Source organism: Pezoporus wallicus, unplaced genomic scaffold (genome assembly GCF_028554395.1).
Source record: "Pezoporus wallicus isolate ANWC-B61680 ecotype Strahan unplaced genomic scaffold, APGP_CSIRO_Pwel_v1 contig_2012, whole genome shotgun sequence".
Classification (NCBI taxonomy): Eukaryota; Metazoa; Chordata; class Aves; order Psittaciformes; family Psittacidae; genus Pezoporus; species Pezoporus wallicus.
The window spans coordinates 2,957,873-2,974,891 of NW_026639840.1; the positions used below are offsets into that span (position 1 = coordinate 2,957,873).

General features: G+C 37.6%; 1 long non-coding RNA gene across 2 annotated transcripts; it reads left to right on the plus strand.

The window, feature by feature from the left end:
* Positions 1-2,893: 2,893 nt before the first annotated feature.
* Positions 2,894-16,078, plus strand: LOC130602953 (uncharacterized). Of its 2 annotated transcripts, none has more exons than XR_008973022.1 (3): positions 2,894-2,968; positions 14,841-14,912; positions 15,973-16,078. It is a non-coding gene; the product is annotated as an uncharacterized LOC130602953 (long non-coding RNA). The 2 variants fall into 2 exon arrangements; XR_008973023.1 differs by lacking the exon at positions 15,973-16,078 and adding an exon at positions 15,157-15,683.
* The last annotated feature ends 941 nt before the right edge of the window (positions 16,079-17,019 follow it).

The window sequence follows — 17,019 nt, forward strand, 5'->3', positions numbered from 1 at the left end:
AATACATAAGAAAGGAATCCAAATGAATCCTTTGTGAAATTTTAGTACAGAGATTTTGCATTGTCCAGTGATAAAAACAAATCCTTTGTGGAAAGGACAAAACTGTTTTTCCATTAGTATCACTCACTGAGGATGTTTGTATACATTGAGTGTCTGATAGCATCTTAAACTTAATCACTTTGCCATTTGTAGCAACAAGATATGTCACTTGACAAGCACTTTAATTTTGTATCTTCCTCTCTATTTTTTTTTGTTTCTTTTTGCAAGCTCTAGGGCTCATCTATTGAATTGTGCGGTATTTTTCATGCAATCATAGAGATCCCTGTCTAAGGAGATGGGATAAAATTTAATGTCTTTTAGGCTAGTCTAATAGGGAGAGAAACTTGATAATCAGGTGAAGTTCTCTGGCGCACAATTCACTATTTACAAGCAATACACAAGTTCTGGATTTATTTTAAATTCCAGAGAAACCAAAGAAATTGGGAAACAATTTTCTTGCTTCGAATAATCAGGTTTTTCAATGAGTGCTGAACCAAAGGATGCTGGTGTTTTTCACAACAGATAATTTTTATTACTTCTTAAAATGACCCTACTATAGTTTTTAAAGGAAAAGTTGATAAATAAATAATCACTAACATCTCTCACTCAACTTCCCAAATGTATTTATGAAATCTCTAAATCTGTACCCAGTGTATTTTTTAACGCAAGTTATCCTCATACTAATGATGATGAGGAATATTATAAATGTTCAGTGTGTGGTGACAAATAGTGTATTTTATAAATTAATTTCAAGTTAATGCTAAATTATTACAGAATTACATATTACATACACTTTACTACCAAAAGAGTTCATCATGATTAATGTTATTATAGTGAACACCAAAGGAATTAATAATGATCTGCACTTCTCATAGAGTGGTACCAATGTAGAGAAAAGAAGGTTAGACTAATTAAATTCCAGAAACCACTTTAGGGCTCTGCTGCATTGTGAAGGCTGGTTTTCATGTTAATTAATTCTGTATGAAAGGTTGCTGAAGTGTTTTAATATTGTTCAAAGAGGCACCAGGAAGCATTTCAGAATTATTATTTTTTTTGGCCAGGATATCTTGACCAAGAAAATGGGTTCCTTTCCATGATGAGCACCTGCATACTGGTAAAATTGCAGTAAATAATAATAAACTGAAGATTCTAGTCTTGTACTGAGGTGTAGAGCTGAAGTTGAGTGAGGATATTGCTGTGTTCTGAGAGGATGCAACTGGATGGGGAGCAAACCTCAGGCCTAGAAATACAGTTCATTTACTTGCTTTAAAGAGAGTTCCTGGACAATACATTATGGACTTGACTGCCCTATTGAATTTCTCACTGCCTTTATGCCAAGACTTCCACACAAAGGAGTACTAGACCAGACTTGGCTTAGGTTTTCATTTTCACACATCTGATTTCATGATGATTTGGTGTTGTAGTTCAAGGATGAAAGGGCACAGTTTTGCATGGTATTTCCTGTTTGGTTCTTTTTATTCTGTGATAAAGTAGAGAGCAGACAGCATTCTTTGGTAGCATTTTGGTGTCCTACCTAGTTCATTTGCAGCTTTCCTTAACTGTTGTTGAGTAACACAAATATTTCAGACTCAGATTCACACAAAAAAAAAAGTTATGAAAAAAAGTAAATATGAAAATTTGCTTTGCCTCTGCTTCTACTGAAATTCTTGGAAATGTTTTTACTTCTACCCTTGTAATAGACCCAGTTGAACTTGGAAATACAATTCAAGCTGGTTTTTTCAAACCTCAATTCCCTTAAGCACATGCTTCATATGTTAGGCATGTATTTAAATTCTCTTGATTTAGAGGCATGAACTTAAGAGCATTGCCGAATAAAGAAAGGCAGGAGTGTGTATTTCATTCCTTTGATGATCAAAGGAACAAACCTTTTGATTTGATCAACATTTAATGTGAGTTAGATCACCTCTACTTGTTATCCAGTAGGCAATGATTTACCTAATGTCTCTACTAAAGACGCAGTTCCTGATTAAGCCATAGCATTCTGGCTGTGGAAATAGGAACGGCTGCAAAATACACCACATTTCTTTCTTTGTTTTTTAATGGCATTGGTTATAAAGTATGTTTTCAAGTACTGTAGTCTCACTGCAAATAAAAGAGGGAATGGAGACAGTAAAAATGAAAAGAGAGAAGAGAGGTTTGGTTGTGAAAGTCATATATTCAGTGTACCACCCGAATGATTCAATATGTTTTATGTTCTTAATATTTCCCTTTCTATATACAGTACGTCACACATCTCTTCCCCCTTACACTAACAATTTATATTCAGGATACTCTAATGAAGTACATCTTGAGTCTCCTTTTCATGGTTAATGAGGAGACAACAAGAATTTGACTAATACTAGTACAATTACTGGAGCAGTGAAGCGTGCATCTCTGATTAGACGTGATAATTTGCAAGGCTGGGCTCTTCACATTAAGTTTGCAAACAGTTTAAAAATCACTTCCTCTATTTATCCAGCTAATCTCTGTTTAATGACTCTAGACCTGACAAAAAAAAAAGAAAGAGAAAATGTCTCTTGAAATCCTATACTTCATTTCTGAAGCTTGTGTATAGAGAAGAGGTGTAATTTATAGTAAATCTTTTCCAGAAGACTTTTTGATGAAGCCATGCAACTGACTTTTTACACTGCAGTGGTATCTTTATTCATCCTCCAATACTCAGTTTCCTATATATATATATATAGGTTTGTTGTCTTTGTCCAGGTTTAGACTTATTTCCACTGATTTTTGTCTCTTTTGTTTGATTTCTTGTTTCTAATTCACCTTTTGAATTTCATACTTAACTGTTCATAAAGGGTGAGGTTTTTTGTCTAATTTGCTTATTTTTTATTTGCAGAAAAGGTTGGGAAAGTGACTGTTGATTGGTGGTGCTAGGGAATTCTTCATCAGTCAGTAACACCATGGGCAGGTGGGTTTTAATGAAAATCTGGCATGTACCATTCCAGATTTTTTTAAAGTGCAGCTTCTTTTTTTTAAGGTCTATTTCCACCATCTGGACTTGAAGCAAAGCTGCCTGAAACAGCAGCAGCATCGGTTAGAATTCTTGACAAAGCAAAGCCAATAAAGCCAGTTCTTGTTGTCAGTAGGTGGCACTTGTCCTGAATCAGGAGTAGGAAGACCTTATTTATCAAGGGCATCCAGCTGTTTCAGGTGGGGCCAAAAAACTTATGTCTTCATGTAAAACTTTGTCTCAGAACACATCACTACTAGAAATAACATGTCCTAAGTGTGACTGCAAAGAAAGAGCTTGTGTTAGAGCATTTAACTGAGTTCACCAAGTTTACAAATAACTTGCCACTAGTTATCCTCATGGCTGGACAAGGTGCCACAGTGTTGACTCCATATTGTGCAGTGGCACTATAATATTGTAATTTCTTTAGGATCCTCAAAAGCTGAGTAAAAACAGATTCGAAATCAGGGTACTGCCCTAGGAAGGTAGAAGGGATTCAAGGCTGACTCACATAGTTGGGTTTATTGGTTGGTTTTTTTTTTCAAAAGTTTTCCCTAAAATGTGTAAAAGCAGATGCACAGAGTGAGGATCAAATGTTCAGCCTGTTGTTCTGCATATATTTACCTATATAGCTTTCAGAGAGCATGATTAACTGTCTAATGTATCTTGTTAAAGATTGTCTCTGGGATTTCCCTATTTTACTAAGAGACACCTAATAGCTTTTTGTTTCCACTGAAAAACAGCAGCTGTTGCAAGGATTGTGTAGAACAGACAGAAAATGTGCATCAACTTCCTTCTGTACCTATGGAAGTTATTTGTGTCAAGGAGGATTGGGACCCTAGAGAATTTTTGACACACTGCATGGAAAACATCTCTAGATATAGAGGGTATCTGAATCGTCCTCCTTTTCCAGACACAAATGAGGTGAAAATAGAAAATTGTGGGGTTAAGCTCTTTGGGATGGCAGGTTTCTAAAACTGATTTGTGAATTCCCAGTAGCAGAGCATCCTCCCTGAAGATTGGGAATAGAAGGGTGGAGGAAGTGCAACATGACGTCCCTTTTTCCTGTTACTAATGTGATGGAAGATGGCCAGTGCAGCTTCAGAAATGGAAAAAGCAGATAAAGGACTTTCTTCATTTCTGCTCTGCAGTCTCCACTGGTGGTCCTAGTAGGGCCAACTGTCTGATTTCAGTCTTCCCCATTACAAAGTAACAGATTTAAGGGCCAGAAGATAGCATTTGAATATCTATTATCCTTCATATATATATTTATTTATTTATTTATTTTCATTTGGTTCATTCTGCATAAAACCATAGTAAGTAGTGAAGCCATTTCTCATGGGAGAAGAAGTGAAAGTACCCTGAAACAGGGCTAGGAGGAAGTGTGACTTCCTTGAATATTCCTTGCTCCTTATGCTATGAAAGCTATCATTTTTAAATTCCTGCATGCGGTCTATCTAATTGATACTATTTTGTAATACTTACTTTCTTGCTTGTAATCACAACAGCAATACTGGAAAAGAGGACTGCTTTTGCACTTGCTTCATACCCTGGGAAGCAGGTTATACTATCATGGGTAAAGATGAGGGCACTGCACGGGTGTTTTCATGCCATTTGGATTGTGTTTGTAATTCTTGGTAAGTTTCCCCCCCATTACCCAACAAGCAGTTCCAACCTAATGTCGGGTACTGTTTGTAATTTCTAAAACTGCTGGTGAAGCTTTGAACAGAGATACTGAGTTGCCTTTTTCTCTTCCTTATACCTTGTATCTATCAGGCTGCAGAGGATTGGAAGGGGGGATTTTACTCCCCCTCCAGCTGCCTGACGAATTTGGGATGTACTGTGCAGGGATAGTTCATTTAGGAGCAATTTAAGCCACAAGATAAAATTTTTAGGAGATGTTTACTTTAAAACAGGTTAAGCATATGCCATTTAAGTGATAAAATACAAAAGCAACAAAATAAGTAATTAGCATTAAATTTAGAGTCCCAGCTAACTGATTGTTAGTTCCAGCTTACGGGGCTGGCTAATGAACTCTAATTTTTTTCTTCTAGGCCTTGTGCCTTGGAAAGCTCCTAGGGCTATATAATTTCCACTCCTTTTGCAGCAGATAATTAGTGAAGCCACCCTGAGTTAATTCTGCTTTTTTCCATTCAGAATGAAATAACACCTTCCTTATTCCTCTCCTTTTTACGCATCTCTGAGTGTATAAAAGGCAGGAGAGGAAAATTGTTTTCCATTCTTTTCTGCTGGTTAGTAACTTTATATTCTTTTGTGTAAATAGCAAAGTACATTTTGCCTTGTAGTCAAACAGGGCCTGATAGGCATCTCTTTGAAAGCGATGGAAAACTTTCTAGTAGACTTTATAGTTTCATAGCAGATTTATCAGTTGTACTCTTTTTAAAAGAAACAAAACCACTTGTGACCCAGGGAAAAAGAAAGAACCAAGTTTAGTGGAAATGTTAAGTGGCATGGAATCTATACTCAAGAAAGCTTTTACTTTAAGAGAATGGCAACATTTAGAAAGCACACTATCACTTGATCACAAAGTTGAGTCATTCTCTAAAATAGATCTCAGGAGTTGTCATGCAAAAAAAAAACCAAACAAAAAAAAAAGCACATTGATGCTTTCTGAAAATTCCCATAATAAAACCTTAAATTTATTCTATTAATAGTTCCTTAAATTAAAAAGTGAATATAGAAAAATTTTCTTACCAATGCTTTTTCAATGTCATTATCAATGTAGTGGACTGTGCACTGTTTTGAGCATTCAAAGAGTGACTCTGTTTTTATCTTTTACCCGCCATTCCTGATTTCTACATAGCAGTGTCTTTGCTTAGTCTCTATCTTGTTGCAGTCCACAGTAAGAAAAATCTGGAACTCTGTCAAGCAGCTTAAATTCCTTTTTATAAATGACATCCAGAATCCCCAGTGCTGAGTTTGCTGGCAGTCTGTCAGATACCATGTTCCACAGCACAGATGTATCACCTTTCCCTGCTGAGATTACTCACATGGAAGAGTTCACGTACCTCTGAGCGTGTCCAGGAGGAAAAAAAAAAAAAGCTGTTCTGTGCTTAAAGCATTAGCATGGAGATCTGGAAATCTGAGCTCAGAGATTAAACTACATGTCCTGAACATGCACAGAAATCTGTATCATAACTGCAACACTGTCAGAATTGCCTGGTTTATTTCCTCCTTCCATTGTTCACCGGGATTACAGGCTCCTTAAGGAGTAGATGGTGGTGTGGTAATCACAGAAATAATATATGGGTTTTCCCAGGACACTGGCTCTTCCACTGTGAGGAATGTTGAAATAAGATTCACTAATCAACAGGGAAACCACTGTGAATTCCAAATGTACCCATTCCCTCAGGTTATTTCATCTCTCTCCATATCTGAATTATTTGAATCCTGATTTCCTAAGGAAATGAGGTTTATGTAAGTATCTTTACCAGTCTTTCCTTTTTGAGCCAGACATGTTTGTGAATAAAGTTCTTAATCATATTAAATTCTTAATAAGTAATGAAAAAGCTCTCCTGGAAAGCAAATACCCTATTTTCACTGGAGGGAGTGGAAAAATAAGTATCACTTAAATTGTTACTAAAGTGAAAAATCTACATGGCATAGCACTTTGTGAATACCTAACTGCTTAGAAAAAAAAGAAGCCTCTTTTGGAGTTTTTGCTGTTTCAATCATTAGAGTGTCTCCTCCTCCACTAAGGCTTCTTTTTTTTTTTTGTATGTGAATTATCTGTTTTCAAACAAGGAGCTAAAGAAGATTTTTCTCTAATACCTACTGGATGTTTAATTAGGGTGAGCTCACACATATTCAGTTAAAAGTCAACCAACAAGAAGATATAAGTCCAGTGGAAACCAGATGTAGTTGGCTCTGGTGCTCATGGAATAACTTATTCTCTGCAGATTGCTTGTCACTTCTTCCCCAGATGTGAGCTGTCCCCCCTGATTATAGTGCTGTTTCAAAACACTTGTTCACAGGCTCCACAGATCCAGAGCAACCCTAGTACAAAGCCAGTCACCCTCAAGTTTGGAATAAATTAGGATTTAGCTATTTCTTAAATTACTATTTAGAAAAAAAAGCCTTAAATTGTAGCATTCCTTTCCATTGAGGAGTTGTTAGTCTGCAGCTGGTGGTGTTTGTTAGAAGAGTCTTCTCATTACACCTCTTTCAGTGCCTTCATTTTTGTCACCTTTGTAGGAAATGTGTAATATTTCACCGCAAATGAGACTCTGCCCCAGGGATAGTTTGCCGGGGATTTTATCCTGCTTTTGTGTGTTGCATCAGAGAGCCTTTTACCTGTGTAAGTACTTACAAACCTCAATTTAGTCACTTTATCAGTTTTCTGATATCCATGCCTAAACCTGGAATTTCAAGCATTTTGGAACATCCACCTAGAAGCTCATTTTGAGCTGAAGCTTTAGTTCGTCTTCATGGAGATTCTGGTATGGTCCATAAAATAGACAACACAATTGTTACAAGACAATAGAGCATCTATAGATAATGATAAAGCTTGCTTCTCTCCATAAGCTCTTTACGTGTGGATGTGGTGTAGACAGATAGAACATGCATTTCACTGCACTACTAGTGAGCTCTTAGGTTAAGTGATTCACTACCCCAAAAGTAGGGTTTGCGCCCGAGGGCTGTTTTCGAGCTGCAAAAGCCCAGGTCATAGCTGTTAGCATTTGGATGTGCACCTTGCTGAAAATGTACTTCCTTGTCAGAATGGGAAGTCCAGCTATAACAAAAGCACTGGTTTCATGGCAGGGTGCATATATGCAGCATTGCACCAAGTATCCCCAGAAGGCCCACGTGTAAATCTGCTGTCCTCCTCATGTGTGAGGGGAACTTATTTCTGTGTGTATTTTCCATTAACCCTGAAATAAGGGTTCCTTGCCTTCGGAATCTTTAGGCAGAGGCTGGGTTTGTTGGTCATGAAAGTTAAAACAATTATCTCATTCATAAGGCAGGAATTCTAATTGAGATCTCCAACACTAAAAAACAAGCAAGTTATTCATGAGAAGAATTATGCCTTTTCCCAGTCCTTTCCTCTAAATATTTGGTCATAGAAGGGCTTGTTTTAGACCAACTGCAGCAGAAAAAAAACATTACATTTAGATTTGATATTCTGTGAGTCAGTGGAAGTTGGTAACACACAGCTATATTTATCTTGTCCTGTCATTTCAAATGTTCCTTACCCCTCTCTATGCAATCATTTCTTATAGTTGTTAGCATCAGTCCTTGCTATCTCATACCTGATATTTTTTTAAGCCAGCCTTGTTTATTTTAGACAGGTTGCTTCATACCCTGTTCAAAAATGAAATGTTTTCTTTGTGTAGGGACTTTGACAGGAATGAAGAAAAATCTCATCCATTTTCCTCAGTTGTCCTTACCTCATATGAAGGAAAACATTCACAGCTGTCTCTAGTGTCCTGCAATGCAATAATTTTTCTCAGAGGTAGCTTAATACCCGAAAACCTGCTGACATGGCCACTTTCTTTCTGTGGTACTGTAATGTCTGGACACTGGGAGTACAAGTACGATCTCTGTAAATTTCCATTAAGCCCAGTACCCCTTTAAACAAACTCATAAAACAAAAATCCACAAGATTTGTACTTGGCAGAAAATTCTCTCCTTGGGCAATTATTGCAGACATATCTTAGCAATAACTCCAACATTGGATGAGTTATATTCTTTCTCCTTCTTTGTCACTGGGCTAGTTTTTCCTTTGGATGGAGTGTACTGGACAGTGCTATGCTCTTGAGGCACTTGTCCAGCATGAAGTTGACTTGAATTTGTTTGAACATCAATTGCTGTTCTAATAACCATTTCTAAGGAGGCAGCAGGAAAAGAATATGCTACAGTCTGCACAAAATGAAGATAAAACAAATGTAAACTTAGATCAGATAATTAACGCATCTTTGTGAGGTACTTGTAACAAATCCCAAGAAACTATTCCACAGTTCTTTAAAGCAAGGAGGCTAAGCTTTGTAAACTTAATGGGGTTCCTCTTTCACTCTTTGAAGGGATCTAAACTAGGAACACACGGTTGTTTTTTTTTTAGGGTCAAGAAAATGTAAATGACAATGTATAGAAAACATTGCAACCTCAATCCAATTCATTCTCGCTTCAAAAACAGAAAAAAAAACACCAAAACCCCAAACCTCAACCAGATCTTTCCTGTGATATATAAACAGAAAGGTTTTAGACACTTCTTTCAGATAAACGCAACAATACAGCAATGACTTGTAACAATGCTGGTAAGAAATAAGATCCTGATGAACAGCAAAGAGGATAATGTATTTCCTGGAGGATATCCAGATTTTTTTCTCTTTTTGGAAAGAGACTTCCCAGGTTTTGCCATCAAAACAGATAACTGAGTTGAATATCAATCACTGCAGGAATAAAAGAAAATGCCTGGCATGCACAACAGAAAAATCTGTTCTGAATAACCTGCAGCACAGAAAATGGGAATCCCAGTGCAGTTCCATAATCAATGCCTAACACTATAGCAGAACCTGCAGTATGTCACTGCAAACTCTGGCTATGTATATACACACAGCACAAAACCAGGTGTGCATAAAGGCAAAAAAAGTTTTACAAGCTGTGGGTTGAAGTCAATAGTGGCAACACCCTAAGAAGGTCAGAATTAGACTAAGCATTCATTCAATTTTGTTAAATTGAAGTATGTAACTGTTATTCTGGTGTTAAAATTTTATTCTTTCCTATGTATCTATGGTTTTATCCCATTACATGCTGACCTTTGTTATATAATTGGCAAAAGGGTATTCCATTAAAAGTAAAAGCTTTTTTTATTTCATTTTGTCTCTTTTGGTTCAATTTTTAATGTCCATCCTCTTAGTGACCAAGCATTTACCAGGTTCACTACTCTTCTGTAGAAGACAGTATATCATGGCTCCATTGCTCCAAAGTCAACCTACTATTTTTTCTATTTTCTATTTATTTACTTAAAGAAATTAACAGATCTTTGTTGTCCAGACTGGCCATCTTCTAATATAGTACACGTATCAGAATGAGCCAAAGCTTTCAGGTGCCAGGACAAATGTTGTATATTGGATATAAGTCTACAGTGTGCCTCAAATTGAAGCATATTAGAACTTTTAATATTCAGATTAGATAGAAACTGAGGAGTGCATGATGGTCTCTATGACAAAGCTGAGTTTTAATCCATTTTTCTGTGGATAACTGTCTACACTGGAAATTTTTGTCAGATCATTAACTTGCACCAGGTGTTGACAGTTTGGCTAGTTTGATAGAAAGGCAGAGCAGGAACTATTATATCCCTCCTAGAGGTTTCAGATCAGTGATAACAAGGGAATAGTAATGTATCTATTCAACATTATTAATTCAAGTGTAAAACTACGAGTGCTTATCTTTGGCAGAATAGCTGCCAATTAAATTCATCTTTGCAAAGACTGTGGATCAGAGTCTCTTGTGTTCTTAAAAAAAAAAAAATAATTGAATTTTATCTGAGATATCCATTGCTATAAACAAATCCTCATCTGTATACTGTTGGGAGGCAGGCAGTAGTTTGAAGTCTTTCAATCAGTGGTGTTAAAGCAGCTTGTAAACTGCTTATGGGTGGGGAATGCAGTCTGTGCTGGGGTATTTCACGTACCTTCTCTGTGGTTTCCTCTCAGTTGCAGAGACTAAGAGAAGTATCTGTGTAAATAATATGGATTTTGTTTTATGCAATTCTGACAAAAGAAATAATAATGAACAGAAGGTATTTGAAAATGAATCAAGAGGAGGTGAGGTGTATTTTACTTCTGTCTTCTTTTGACTTTTAAAAGAATAAAAACATTTATTTTTAAAACAAACTAAGAATCTTGGGAAAAATCTCAGGCTTTTTGAGTGACAAATGGAGCTAGTAGCCACATAGTATCTATCAGTATTTTTCATCTGTATTTTCTAGAGAATAATCTCAGTGTACATGTATGTGAAACAAACATACTAACACTACAGTAGCTTCATTAAAGCCTTTATAGCCTATAGAAATTTTATATTTGAATTTATTCTAGGAATGGAATATCATAATGAGACAAAACTTAGGGTTTCACCCACTGTAAAATTCATAATGTTTTTTTGGTGTGAACTGGAAATAAGGAACAAGCACCAGAGATTAAATTTTGAAAAACTGAAAAATGTTCTACACTTCTGAATACAATTAACAATTTATTGTTATTTACAATGCATACCACATGTTTTGCACAGGACTAGAACTTTTCTCAGAAGAAATAATTAAACATTCCACATGAAATCTTTTTCCTCTAAGTATTTTCTTATTACTAAAAACTTTCCTTCTGACTCCATTTTCTCATCTGTTCCTGGTAAAGCAATACATTCATGTATAAAGTTTCCTATGCCCTGCCTTAATGGCTTTACTACTAATACACAAGAGTACTGTCATATACTTGTATGTGTGAAGTGGAGATAGGATCTAGTGGCATATTTATTAACTGGGTTTCAGTAGTCCTGTTAGAAAGAAGGATTTTTATGCGTTTTGGTAGAAAGAGGCATTAATATTCATAAATTAGTTTGCTGATCAGTAGTTATATTTTGGTGGAAGGCGCAACCTGATATCTGATCGGGTCTTAATTAAATCTTGGGAGCACTATATGTCTCATGAATTCATTCCATGAACTGAAATAAATTACATATAAATGCAGTACAATACATACACAATAGGCAAAACAATTGTACTAGAACTGATGGAATAGATCTTAAGTTAGATGCATGTGTGTTTTGTTTGTGATCCATCAGCTGACAGGAATGATGGGCAAACCTTTAGCTTATTTATACCTGGTTCCTGGAGGAAGGCAAGAAATAAAGCTAGAGCTATTTCAGGCAAAAAGAGTTTTCTTATACATAACAAATGTTGAAGCTAGGACCACAGAAGGCAGGGACATTCCATCCAGGCTACTCCAGAACCAGCAGTCTTGAAATAAAGTTTTTTTGAAAACTGGCTGTGTGACGATAATGCCCCAAAAGTTAAGTTTTTGGGGTCTGGGCAGATTGCTCCTAAGCCAGGTGAAGGCCTGCAATGTTTGTCTGTCAGGTTGCCATGGTAGGAACTCCAAGTTTTGTCCTGAGAGGGAAGCAGCCCCAGCAGGCTCAGCACTGTGGCACAGCATCTAGCAGCTGGAACACCTACTCAGAGCCCTGGCTCCACCGCTGCACAGCTTCTCACTTCAGAGCATGGGTGAAGACTTGAAAACATGGAAATAGTTATACAGTACCTCTGACTGCAGGGTTGACATCCCAGCAGGTCCGTCTAGAATCCATCAGTTTTGAGAATTGCAAACCTTAGAGATAATGACTCAGTCAGTGCAGCTGCAGGGTCTTGAAAACTTATTTTCTATGGAAACACTGTTTTTGAGAATGTCTTGCTGTCAACTCAAAATCTGTCCAAACCACTCTAGAACAGGCATATTTCCTGGGAACTGGAAACTACTTTTTGACTAGTTCCCCTTATAGCTATAACCATGATTTTTTTTCCTGCTGTCCTCCTCCACTTTTCCAGCTCAGCATGTAATTTTTTTTCCAAAACTGAACTCTCTTTAGAACAGAGCCCCTTTGACTGAGTATAGGGAGGAATAGTTCCAGGACACATAAAACCAGTAAGAGAGGAAAATACCTTTAAGAGACTCAACATGCAAAGAATAAAACCTTATATCTCTTTATGGGGAACAGCATTTTTTTTTTTCTTCTGGAGTAGGGGGTCAGAAGATGAGGGAAAAGCCATTCACCTATTCTGTTATAGACCTGCCTTCCACATGGCACCTCTGGTTTAGGCAGCTTAAGGTTTTGCACACAGTCCTATGTTAGAAGATCTGTAACTTTAACAGACACAGAGTATGTTTAAAGCCTGTGACAAACAGAAATCACCACTTGAGCAGAAGGGGCTTAGTACAATGCCTGCTGATAGAATTCTTCCCCCTTACAGTAAAGAGCTTTAGGTCAGTCCTTAGGTAAGCACAACCACCAGCTTTAATATTTTTAAGAATGTACCAGGTCAGTTATGAAGAAAAAAGGGGAATATGACTTGATACATGGAATGCTTTCCAATTTGCTGAGTTACTTGCCAGCTTCTGAAATATCTCACTCTTAATTGAACAAGAAGTATGCCTGAACAAAGGAAGCTGTAAGCATTGAGAAAAAGAGTAAAGTCAAGACTTAAACACAGACAAGCTGCTTTGGAGTTACAAATGCATTTTCCCTATTAAAATAATGTAGCTGTCAACATTTCGTGCTTTTTTTGCATAAGCACTACCAAATGGGGAGATGCAGAGATGCCCCATGTACCTTCAGATAAACTGGTCACATTTGGAAATAATCAAAATAGAGAGAAGGTGGGGTTTCTGTTGGCATTTACTGATACAGTCTGGTTTGTATTAGGATGGAATTTCTGAGATTGGGAATGTATTAGCCTAACTAACAGTGGTTGCTATAGGAAATATATGATCTGTATTATTCTACATGTACAAAAAAGGCATGCATACTGACAATTTCCTGGGATTTGAGTGTGCCGGGGGAAGGTAATGGACTCTAGGAGTCCTATATTTGTAATTTCATAGCTTGTATTTGTCGTCTTTACTCTTGTCATTGTAATAATTATGTATACTCCTCAGGAATCTGTGTGGGCTGTAATCTGCCACCAGTATACCATTTTGTATTTTCCATATTCAGTTCCATCTAGGAGAAGACAATGACTTGGAACAGCCAGAATAGATTTGACAAGAGAAAACTGCCTGAAAAGTCTGGTAGCCTACCTACTAGGATGAAACAACTGGTTCCATGTAGGGGAGAGAAGTGGATGTATTTTATCTTAATTCTATCAAGGATATAAGGGGGGGAAAAATCTGCAAAGAGACCGAATTAAAATTACTGGATATTTGAAGTCTATGGTTTGTAGAAAATACTATGGGAAATATCTGTAATATAAATCTGTATTCCCTGTTAATGTCTGCAGTACAAATTAATAGTGTAGTTTTCCTCAGCCTTTACCTGGATGTCAGGTGGCAGAAGAGGATTACCTGGGGGGGAAGCAATACCATGCAGCTTCCATTTCTGTCCATGCCATGATTCCCCATAATTGTATAGGTGGCAGTTGCAACTTTCTTATAGATCAAACACCAATTACCATCCTGTTTCCCAAAGATTAGAAGATTTTTGGCTCCAGCATCAGGTACATCAAAGCCCCACTTTAAGTTCTCAAGAGCTTGTACTGCACGCCAAGTGCATTCGCAAAGTGCTGTAATGTATTTGATAATATTGTCTCTTGAAGGAATCTGTGTCACTGAGCCAGTATATCGTAACCGCATACACTGAAATGCTCTATATTTTCCTAGTTCTGTTTACAGATAACAAGAGAAAAAAAGAAGAAAAAGCCAGACATAAAAGTATGAAGAAACAGAAGAGCCTAGACTCCTGATGCAACTGATACTGTACAGAAAAAGAGTTAGTATAGACAGAGCATTTGATGCTGAGAATATACAGCATTTGAATTCTGATCATCTGTGCAGCTCTCAAAGTAGCGAGTGTATTTATGAGGTTTAGATTGGATTTACTGTCACAGGCATTGTTTCATGGACACATTCCATTCCTTCCCTACCACTGTGCTAAATAGCTTGTTTTAAGAAGCCTTGAAATGGGGCTCAAAGCATATTTAAGGCCATTTTTTCCCATGCTCCTTGCACCCAAAGGCAACTGAAGCTGGGGCAAAAAGGTATAGGGTATGTGAAGTGGAGGTGGTGATGCTGAGCTTCCACTAACATCTGGTCATTAATTTCAGCTTTGGGGACTTCCAAAATGTTGGCAAACACAGCTCCAGCTGGCATGGGGACTGTTGCTTCTCCATGAGCAGGTAAATAGGCCAGATGGTTTCCTATTTTACTACTGTTTCTAGTACGGATGGTGAGTCTTGGTCCCTACAGAGTAATACACCTTCGAAAAGCTGAGCATTTTTATTCACCTTTTGGCCACATAGAAACAATGTAATTATTAGAACAGCAGTAAAATGATTAGAGCAGTGGATAAGAGGAAAGTCTGAATGTGAAGAGGAAAGAAAAAGCAGCAATGATAACCTTGTTTTCCTTTCTCCATTTCAGAATAGCAAAGTCTATGAATCCATTGTGAACAGCTGCACTTACATTTGTGTTTGCTGTAAAACAAAACTAGGGGAAACTGTTTTGTCTTTGCCATTTCTGTTCCTTTCAGCAAACAACAAAAAAGCCAAATAAAACCAACCACACAACCAAATGAGAAAATCCCCAAAATCCCAACAAGCAGTCTCTAGAGCTCTAGTGCTAAGAAATACATTAGAAAGCTGGGAGAATCCAAATTTAAATGTTTCATCTTCTGTACTTATTGGAGAGAATTTTTACCATAGGAACATACAGCATGAAAACTTGTAACAGGGTGGGAGGATGAGATTTGGAGAAACTGGAGCTGGAACTTAAGGCAATATTCAGGCAGTGATTATGCAATTGTTGCATAACATGGAGAGTGCTTGCATGAATAATCCTATTAACATTAGAGTTTCACAATCAGGTAATTGAACACTGCACTGTTCAAAATCATCTGTATTTAATGGTGGAAAAATCAGCAAAATCACTATTAATAAAACAATGATCTCATTAAATATAGTCTTTCTCAGGGGGGGATAAGAGTGGAAGAACATCAGAGGAAAGAATGGAGGAAAACATTTTCTCAGCTTAGATATAGTAGTAAGGCTTTGTTTTAATGGTTTCCTTTGAGAAAGAGAAATGATGGGGAAAAGGTATAGATTACTACCATGGGCTATTGGTAATTTATTTGTTGTGGCTGAGAAGAGCTGTGAACACTGGGATTGACAAAATCGAAAGGAAAGGGAAAAAAATTAGACTAGTCACCCAAATAATTTGCAAGTTTCTGTTTGTATCTAGAAAGTGCCAGAGCCAGCAGAGGTGGAAGGATTCATCCCAAACATCTGACAATGGTTTATACTAATGAAGTATAAACTGGAGCAGCAGGTGCAGCTGCCCCTGCCTCCGCCTCCCAAGTTATAAGGCCCCCATGACTAAGAAAAGGCATCTATTCCCTGGCTCTCACAGCCCCCATCGGGTGGGGAGCCCAGGCTGCTGTGGGGGCTGCTCCTTCACCTGCTGAAGGTGAGGGCTAAGAACTTCCTCTGTGAGCTAGTGGGCAGCAGCAGCAGCATGCATGAGCGAACTGTAGCACTTGCGTCAAGGCTGGAAAAGCTGCTGCACCTCTCTAAGCTGTTTTTGTGCTCCCGGTGTGAGAACACACACATTGAGCCTGTGTCCATGCCAAAGGTGATCCCAGGCAAGGCTTGGGCTGTGAGTGGGTGAGAGTTGTGTTCCCTCTGCAAGATTCACGTGCCACCTCCTGCAACTTTGCCAGCTACAAAGCAGCCACTCGTGTCTAAAGAACCTCTGCACAAACATATAGGCAGCAGCAGCAACTCTGGTGCCAGGTGCTTGGAAAACAAGTCATGAAATATCTGATATATGAAGTCTAAGCTACATGCCAAAGCAGAAATTAACCTCTGTTAGGCTGCCTTCCTCCTCCCCTCCCAGAAGTTTTAAGGCTACAGAAAATCAGTGGGTCTATAAAGATGCATCTCCAGGCACCAGGAACACGGCAGTGACAGCTGAAATTTAACCTGTGTTAATGTTGCCAGAAAGAATTTGACTATTAGGTTCTTATAGCTAAAGAATTTATATAGTCATCTATGCAAAAAGACTGAGAAAACGTGTAGCTGCTTGAGGAAAGTAATCTGCTTTTATCTCATGCCACAATATTTGAAAAAGCAAATCCAGTGCCTTAAACACCAATTGCTGCAGAAAACTGGAGCCTTTCAAAACTAATATCCTTCTAGCTGGATTTATTCATCAGCTTTATAAGTCTTTTGACATGACAAAACTTATGACCATTTTCAGGCCAAATAGAACTGATATTAGGAAGAAAAA